This window comes from Camellia sinensis, chromosome 4 (genome assembly GCF_055761805.1).
Source record: "Camellia sinensis isolate YWXY chromosome 4, ASM5576180v1, whole genome shotgun sequence".
Lineage (NCBI taxonomy): Eukaryota > Viridiplantae > Streptophyta > Magnoliopsida > Ericales > Theaceae > Camellia > Camellia sinensis.
The window spans coordinates 165,275,764-165,284,766 of record NC_138964.1 but is presented as its reverse complement, the minus strand read 5'-3'; the positions used below and the strand labels follow the sequence as shown (position 1 = coordinate 165,284,766).

The 9,003-nt window shown below is 36.7% G+C and overlaps 1 non-coding gene across 1 annotated transcript; it reads right to left on the bottom strand.

The window, feature by feature from the left end:
* Positions 1-8,432: 8,432 nt before the first annotated feature.
* On the bottom strand, positions 8,433-8,514 carry TRNAS-GCU (transfer RNA serine (anticodon GCU)). The gene has a single exon. It is a non-coding gene; the product is annotated as a tRNA-Ser (tRNA).
* Between the last annotated feature and the right edge of the window lie 489 nt (positions 8,515-9,003).

Here is a 9,003-nt window from a genome sequence, read left to right as displayed (position 1 = left end):
TGCATCTCCAAGCTCGTCGTTCCCAGTGGCCATGTCGGCGTTCTGTTGAACCCAACCATTGGGCTATTGGATTGCTCCATATCATTTGGATGAAGGCCCCAAGTTCCTTGTAACATCTGACGTACATGATGTCATAAGAGCTGCCTTGGTCGATTAAGATGCGCTTCACTTGGCATTCCCCAACTTGGAGGGATACCACCAAGGCATCGTTGTGTGGATGCTGCACCATCTCAAGGTCGGCTTCAGTAAAGGACACTATTGGTCCTTGGCACTTTTCTGTCCGATGTCTCTTCTCCCCGACTTGGTAGACATGCTGTAGGTGTTTTACCTTCTGGGTCTTCCCCCCAAATCTCGTTTTCGTTGACCTTCGAGTGAATTACATTAATTACCCGAGGTCCTCCTGCTTAAGGTTACTGTGTTGGGGGAGGTGGAGTTGTTATCGCCTGAGGCAATCTTGCCTGTTCTTCCCTTGTCCTGGCCTCATCGACAAGGTCTCTCAGATAGTCTTGCCTCACCAGGTCTTCTAAGTGTGTTTTCGGGGCTCTACAACCTTGAGTCATGTGCCCATCTTCATTGTGGTAAGCACAATGTCTGCCAAGGTTTCTTCCCATAAACTCTCCTGGTGCCTTCGTTGGCGCTCTGAAATAGGGTTGGTTCTGAATCTTATCCAGGACTTTGTGAATCGGGGTTCGGAACACAGTTGTAACTGTTTGTGTAGCCCCTAGTCCTACCTCTTGCTTGCTAGATCCATTGTTACCTCGGCCTCGCTTCGGCGAGTTGTTTCCTTTTTCTTGCTTTGTCTCCGTAGTCCCCAATGTATCTTCCTCAGCTCTGGCATACCTCTCGATTCTAGCCATGAGCTCTTCCATACTTTTTGGCAATGTCTTTGCCAAAGATTTTCATAGTGGACAGTCGTCTTTTAGGCCGTTCTTGAAAGATATGACCACCACCTCTTGATTGCACTCTGGTATTCGGTTGAACACCTCATAGTACCTTTTTGCATAGGCCCTAAGGCCTTCATCTTTACTGATCTTCAGAGCCATCAATGCGTCCACCCTTAATGGCTGCAGCTTGTTTGTCACAAACCTGGCCACAAACATTTCGGCCAGGCCTTCCCAGGTCTTCACACTTCCCTTTGGTAGTTTGTGAAACCAATCTGATGCAATCTCCCCGAAGGATGAGGGGAACACTTTGCAGATTAATGGTTTGTTCCCACTATACAATGCCATTGAGTTCAAGTATAATCCAACGTGGAAGTTAGGGTCTGACTTACCATCGTATATTTGGAACCTCGGCATACTGAATCTCTTCGGCGCCTCAAATTTGTCCAATTCTACCGGGAAGGGTGTTCTCGGCTTAACAGGTAAAGTTACTTTGGCATCGGCATTATGTTGTTTCCTCTTGAGGTAATCTCTTAGGTCTTCCTTGCTCCGCCTAGGAGCTCGGCTAGCTCCCGACTTCAGTCTTTTCAGCATACTACTCTCAGTTTCGTTGTGGACCCTTTTCGACCTTTCTCCATGAGTTGTGTCAAAGCACAGTTCCTACCTTTGAACATGCCGATGTTCTTCGGGGTCTGCTTCTTTAGTTCGATGTGTCCTTCGTGACTCTTCTTTCCTCGACTCTCCTCGCCCGACCTCCTTTGAAGGTCGGTGAGAGTGTCTTTCACTCCTGGTGTGCTGTGGGGCTATTGGGATTGGTTTCTGCCATCCCTTCACTCCTGGTGTGCTGTGGGGCTATTAGGATTGGTTTCTGCCCTCCCTTCTGGGCATTGGCCGCTGGAATCGGCGTGTCCTACAGCGGGAATGGTGGCTGCATGACATTATTTTGCATCATAAAATTGACGACCAATTGCAGGTCTACCAACTTGTTTGCCATCTTTTTCACTTCTTCGTCCCTCTGCAGGCATCTATCCTTCCATACCTGGAGGTCGTCCTCGTTGTAGTATACGCTTTTATCTGGTTTCTTTGGCACGTCGCCATTTTGGCCGACGTCTTTCTTGCTATGATTCTGGTTCTGAGTCTCTTCATTGTGACCATCTTTCTCCATGTTTGGGTCTACGTGTTTTTCACTCCCAGCAGGGATTTCGTCCCCAACCTTATCCTTCTGTCCGTCGCTGACCATCTATTCTCCTTTCTTTTCCACAGACGGCGCCAAATTGCGTGTGTCAATTTCCGACCACACTGCCAACTCAGTATTTAGCTGGAGAGCACTGGCAGAATAGATGACACCTGGTTGACCTGCAACAGAAAGAGAAGATTCCAACGGTGGTTCATCCACCCGGAGGCACTCCGACGATCAAGTCAGTATATCTCTCAAAGATAATCAACAGTGCTAAACTCACTGTTCAGAATATAAATTGCGTACCTTAGACCCATTGAGGGTGCCTTTCTTTTATAGTTATGTAACAACCCCCATACTGTTTACTGATTAATGACTGATTGATTACCGATAATCACCGATTACTGCTAAACGGAACTGATAATGACTGATAACTGACTGATAATTGAACTGATTAAAAGTACTGAACTGACTGACTGAAATTGGAAACCGAATTAATTGAGTATATGTTAGTTAAGTTACATTCTATCTGTTTGACTGTATGATTATCTGTTCATGCTTATATGTTTAAACTGCTAATGGAAGGCCTTATCGGCGGCCGAATCCAAAATTGATTGATGTTTAATGATCAGCATAATTTATGTGATTTTATAGTATAATTATCTGAAAACTGATTAGGCATGATTAAATTAGATTAAAATAAGCTAATTAAAGAGTTTGGTTTATTTACCATATTGCCACCCTTAGTGGCACACTACCTAGTGATGCTAGAGCCTTGCATCCTTGACTCAAAACATTTCCATCAGCCATTTCTCCTGAGCTTAGCCGACTATGAGAGGAGAGTTAGAGAGAGAGAGAATTGTTCTTGTTGATTTGGCTTGAATTGCTTGGAATTGAAGTGTAGATTGCTATATTGAACCTCTAGACTTGCATTCGAGGAACCTAGGTATGAATTTCATCTTTTGATTTTGTCTTTAAGTTGATTCATGCATGGTTCATGTTAATTTGTAGAGCTAAGTCATGATTTGGTTCATTAATGGTGGATTGAAGCTTATCTCTTGCATGCATGTTAGTATTGTTGCATTTTGAGGTTGATTATATGGACATTAGTACATGCATGCTCATATTGTTGTTATAGACCATGTTTTCATCTGGTTTTGAAAAGAAATGAGCTCATTTGAGCAAGCTTTGGAGCTTTAATTTGGTTTAAAACTCATCCTTGCATGTTTGAATGTTGTTCTTGAAAATGGGTTTGAATATGGTTTTAATTGACTCACCTTTGGGGCTTGAATTCATAAATTGAGCTTTGAAACTTGTTATACATTGAATTTAGTTATGTTTTCCAGAATTTGGGCCCAAGAGGTCGAGTTTGGAGTGGTTGAATGCTTGGTTTGAGCTTGGGAGGCAAATCTGGAAATTCCAGATTTGGCTTCCTCGCTCGAGCGAAGGGTTCCCCGCTCGAGCGAGCACCTTTGTCCAGGGTTCCGCTCGAGCGACCATCGAGCGACCATCGCGCGTAAAATCTCAGCATCCAGTATTTTTACTATTTTGCAGACCGCTTGAGCGAAGGATTCCTCGCTCGAGCGAAGCCTTTGATTTTGGACTTCCGCTCGAGCGAAGAAAGTCTCGCTCGAGCGAGGCCCCTATTTTCAGCAAAGTTTGCAAAATGTTTTCTAAGTGTATTTTTGCATCCTCATCCCATCCTAGGCATTTTTAGGCCTAGTTTAAGACATTTAGATGAGGATATTGTTGTAGAACACACCAAGGCAAATTAGGGATTAAGTTATGATATTTCCCAACTGTGTAGCTTAGTGTGTGTTCAACCTGTGAACTGTGTAGGGTTGGCAACTGGGGAGACACGCTCTAGCATACTGTAGCCCAGAACTCTGTGAGTAACAATTGTGTAAAGATATGTTCAACTGATATCTTTTGAATACTGAACTGAACTGTTTACTGAACTGGTATTACTGGATGAATGTATGTCCTTTATTTCTGAACTGTACTGTGGCATCCTTAGTACCTACTGTTTACTGTTTACTGTTACTGTTACTGTTACAGAGATCTCTGTCGGTTCCCTCGTGGAACCACTACTGTTTACTGACTGATGGCCATCATTACTGTTCGGTCTTTTAAGACCTACTGTCACTGTTATGCTAATGGATGTACCACATATGACTGTATACTGTACTGAATAACTGAAATACTGATTGAATTGAACTGTTTTCACTATTGTAAGGACATTCATTCTAAACCCCTTTACGCTTTATGTTATTCACTGGGCTTTAGCTCACTGTTTATATATATATGTAGGTGCTCAGCCACCAGATCGGAGCTAGAAGCGTGGGTTAGACTCCAGTTTTGTCAAGCCAGCCTATGTGCCTCACTGCGAGGTTCCGAGCCTACCTGTTAAGGCTTAGGGGTCTTTTACAATTCCCCCTTCTGTACTGTTTTACCGTTCTGTATAGACCGAGTGTTACTGTACTGTTATCAAGGGATTAGGTCCCTGTACTGTGTGACTGTAAATTTTGTATAGACTGTACTGTTTGTATATGTATGAATGCATGAAAAATCTTTTTGGCATACAGACTGTCACAGCTCATTGGACATTGTTTAATTACTGTATTGGCTTCCGCCAGGCCCTGTATTCTGTTTTACTGTATTACTGTTAAGCAGGCCTTCGGTAATCTCGGATTACTGGCCGGTTACGGTGCTAAACCCATAGGGCCGGGTTTGGGTCGTGACAAGTTAACTTAATCCTAGTCCCCATAGAAGCCTAGCTTCAATGGACTTCTGCTCAGTGCTTATCCTGAACTCTCCAAGAGATAAAGATAATCTCCCTAAGAGTGTTATCCTTATCCATGCTATAATCTTTCCTCATTCTAGGACTCTTGTCCTTTATTCGCTTATCTCAGATTCCGATATCTTCGGAGATAACCTCGGCCTAACCGAGATCACCTCGATGTCATAACTTGGACACATGGCACCTCGGCTGACACGTCGGCGTCACCTTGGCCATGTGTTGGGACTCAGAAAATATATCCCCTTACTTCTCCTCAGGTACACATGTTAACTTATCAATGCTTGGTTTCACCACTATCAAGACCAAACGGATTGTACAATTTGTTGATTGGTGGTTTATAATGGCATTAAGAAGAAAATTAGAGAAATAAATAAGGGTAATTTAGACTTCTTACAATTTTTGTTACATCTGTCCAAAATTACACTTTGATATGAAGTATAGGGGTTTAAGTGTTACAAATGAAACTATAGGGGGGCTCCGTGTTTTTTGGATAAACCACAAGGGGTTAAGTTATAGTTTACCCAAAAAAAAAATAACATGTGCATTGCACAGGTCAACTCCTAGTTTTTAATAAAAACAATATACATCAGTGACAAGACTTTTTTGAGAAGTAAGTTAGAAATTAGTTTTTTTTGAATTTTTTTTGAAGTAACGTAAAAAAAATTAGAAAGATAATATGACCTAAAAAAATCAAAAAGTCAAAAAAATTGATTTTTACCCACTTGCCAAAATAAGGAAAACTATATATCATTAATAATTTAAATTTTAATTTTTTTTATGTGTTTATAAATATTTTTTAAGAATATTTAGTTTAACATTCCTCTCCAATTTTTAATAATGGGAGAGATGTGTAATATATATTTTTTTATATCCTAAGATCCTTCACCTATTTATGAGTCTACATCTCAGCCACACCCACTCTCTCTCTCTCTCCCCCCTTTGAAACTCCACTCTGTCAATGGCAACTTCGACAAAAATTTGCGAGGTTTTCTAGTTAGTGTACTCAGTAGTCACCATAGTGTTCACCGGCACTGCCAATTTCGTCGGAACCCATGTCTTTGCCGCCCTGAAATGCCGTGGGGACAACATCCTCGAACTCGACAACTTCAATGATTACTATGACCCTTCATTGAAACGAGCTCGACAAGCTTTTCTTGAACACACTGGTGTGTTAATTGTTTAAGGAGATATCAATGACATTGCTCTTTTGAAGAAGCTTTTTGAGGTAGTTACTTTTACTCATGTAATGCATTTGGCTGCTCAAGCTGGTGGGAAAACCTAACTCTTATGTTCATAGCAACCTTGCTGAAGGTTTAGTTAGTTTACTTGAAGTATGTAAATCTGCTGATCCATAACCTTCAATTGTTTGGGCTTCTTCTAGCTTTGTTTATGAACTTAACAGACCAACCTACTATCAAATAAGAGAAATTTCAAGCTGAAAAAAATTTGAAAACACAGTAAATCAGAAAACACAGAATTTTATCTAAAATTTCTTTATGTTTTGAAATTTTTCTAAATCAAAATTTCCCTAGATCAAAATTTGAGGAGGCTAGAGAAGGTTGCAGAGGAGTTTGTTAAGAAGAATGAGAGAAAATTGATCATGGAAATTTCTCTAGTTTGGTATAAACTGATTGTAAAGGGTGGGTGCTAGCGTTTGGGATGAATTTTCTTGTGATTATGTGCTTTTGTATAAACTGGCGGTAAATATGTTGTATGCTTTTGTCAATTTGTTTATTATATGTATTATTCCTTTTTGTATTAATTGATTCAAAACATAATTTTATCTGGTTTGGTCAAAATATAAAGAAAATTATGGGTAAATTAGATAAAATTGAGAGAAAATTAGTCAAAACATAGAGAAAATTGTGAGCAAACTAGAGAAATTTCGACCCAAAGAAATTTTAAAAAATAGAGAAAATTTCAAAACACAGAAAAATCAAAGAACTTGAGCAAACCAGAGAAATTTCAAAATACAAAAATTTCATTTTGAAATTTCTTTAGATCGAAATTTCTTTAAAAAATATTGAGGGACCCCACCTATTATAAAAATATTGTATGTCTTTTATTTTATAAAATCTTAATACCAGGGATTTTAGAAAAAAATTCCTATTTTTTAATATACCATTAAATAGTAATTCTTCCCAAATTATTTTACATTTTAAAAAGTAATATTTCATTTTAAGAAAATGCTAAAATTAGCTTTAAGAGCGACTGCTGTTAGTATTAAAAAAAAGAAATTGATATATAAGTCCACGTTTTAAAATAATTTTATAGATATAATGATATATAAGTGATATGATTGATTGATGATTAGAGAAGATATAAGAGAGAGTATTAATATCCTAATTGATTGTCACATCACTAGGTTTGAAAATTATTTTAATTTTTAGTCTAATCGAGTCTAATTGTGTAAATTTTTTTGAAATATATGAAAAGTGTATTGAAATTATAAATTTTTTGATATGTTGTAGTTGGACCCTTCCATTTATTTACTGACTAACATTTAACATATTTTATTTTTATTTTTTCAATATGAAAAACAAGATTGACATTTAACACATTGTTTCATAAAGAGTTGGATATTGTCGGGCAATATGTGGTTCATCACAGGTTCTATTTTTATAATTTGAATTGCTCAATTTATTGTATTTATCTTTAAAAAAATAGAGAATAAGGGCATTTTTAAAAATAGACAATCTTTTTTTTTTTAGAGAGAAACATAATAAATTAAATATGTTATAATTATCAGATTAATTTAAAATAAATAATTAAAATTATGATGAGTCCCACATGTCCGAACAACAACCATCTGTCTTTCATAAAATTCTAACACAAACATGATGATTGTTTGACTTAAATAAATAATTATTAGTTTAGAGTACCACATGAATTTGGTCCAACAACAATAACTAATTTTTCATGTGGCTAACAATAAATTATCTTATAAGTTTGGCAATAAATCAGTTTGTTTCTTAGGTAGTGTTTAATAACGTTTACATTTTTTTTTATTTATTTATATTTACAAAAATTTTATAAACTAGTTTTTATTTATTTTTAAAAAAATATAAACTACAAACGTGTTTAATTTAAACAAAATGTTTGAAAAATTTTAAAAACATAAATTAAAAAATATGTTTGTTCATGCCTAAAGTATTTATATTTATATTTTATTATTTATGACAATGGAATCACACACATTATAATTGAAAAAAAAAAGTAATTAAAAAATTAATTGGAAAAAAATTAATTGAAAAAAAAAATTGTTAGTCAAAATTTTAAATTTTTGTTTAAAAATCAACGTAAACTCATTTTTTGAGTTTATATTTTTTTCTCAAATTTATAAACTGATATAACCATTTATAAAAAAAAAAAATTATTATACAAGTTTTTATGACAATTTTTTAAAATTTTATAAATATAAATTAAAAATTAAAAATAAAATGATTATCATTTTTTAAATAATTTTGTTTATTTCATAAGATGTAAAAAAAATGTCTATGTATATTCTACTTGCCTTCTAGCGCTTTTAGTAAGCCCCACACCAGCTTCAGTGACTAAAGATAGACAAAAACAACGTCGCCTGAGAGATTCGAACTCTCGCGGGGAAACCCCATGTACTTAGCAGGCACACGCCTTAACCACTCGGCCAAAGCGACAGTTATAGAGTCGGCGAGGCATATAAACAATATATAAACTAAAGTTGATGTAAGAGCTGAGTCCTCAGGGTGATCATGTGTTCAATCAGCCTGCCTAATCCGACCATATAGATTTAAGCCAAGTTTGGCATGACCTAAATAATACAAAATGTCAAAAAGCTATTATCCTATTTAAGTCACATCATCTTATTTAAATCACATCACCTGTCTAACACATCACATCAAACCCAACCCAAACCCAACCCATATAAGCCAATAAGTCAAAAAGTGCACTTTTTTAGAACATCCCAAACCAACCCTTAATCCGATTGATTTTGAGTGAATGCATATCTTTTGAGGATAGACACAAATGAAATATTTTAAAATTTATTTAAACAATTTGAATGGTGGATCAACTACCTCATACTCGTATGAATCCAATCTGTCCGTAGATAAAATTTTAAAAAAAAATTAAGAAATTGCTGTCAAGTAACAACCTATAATAAAATA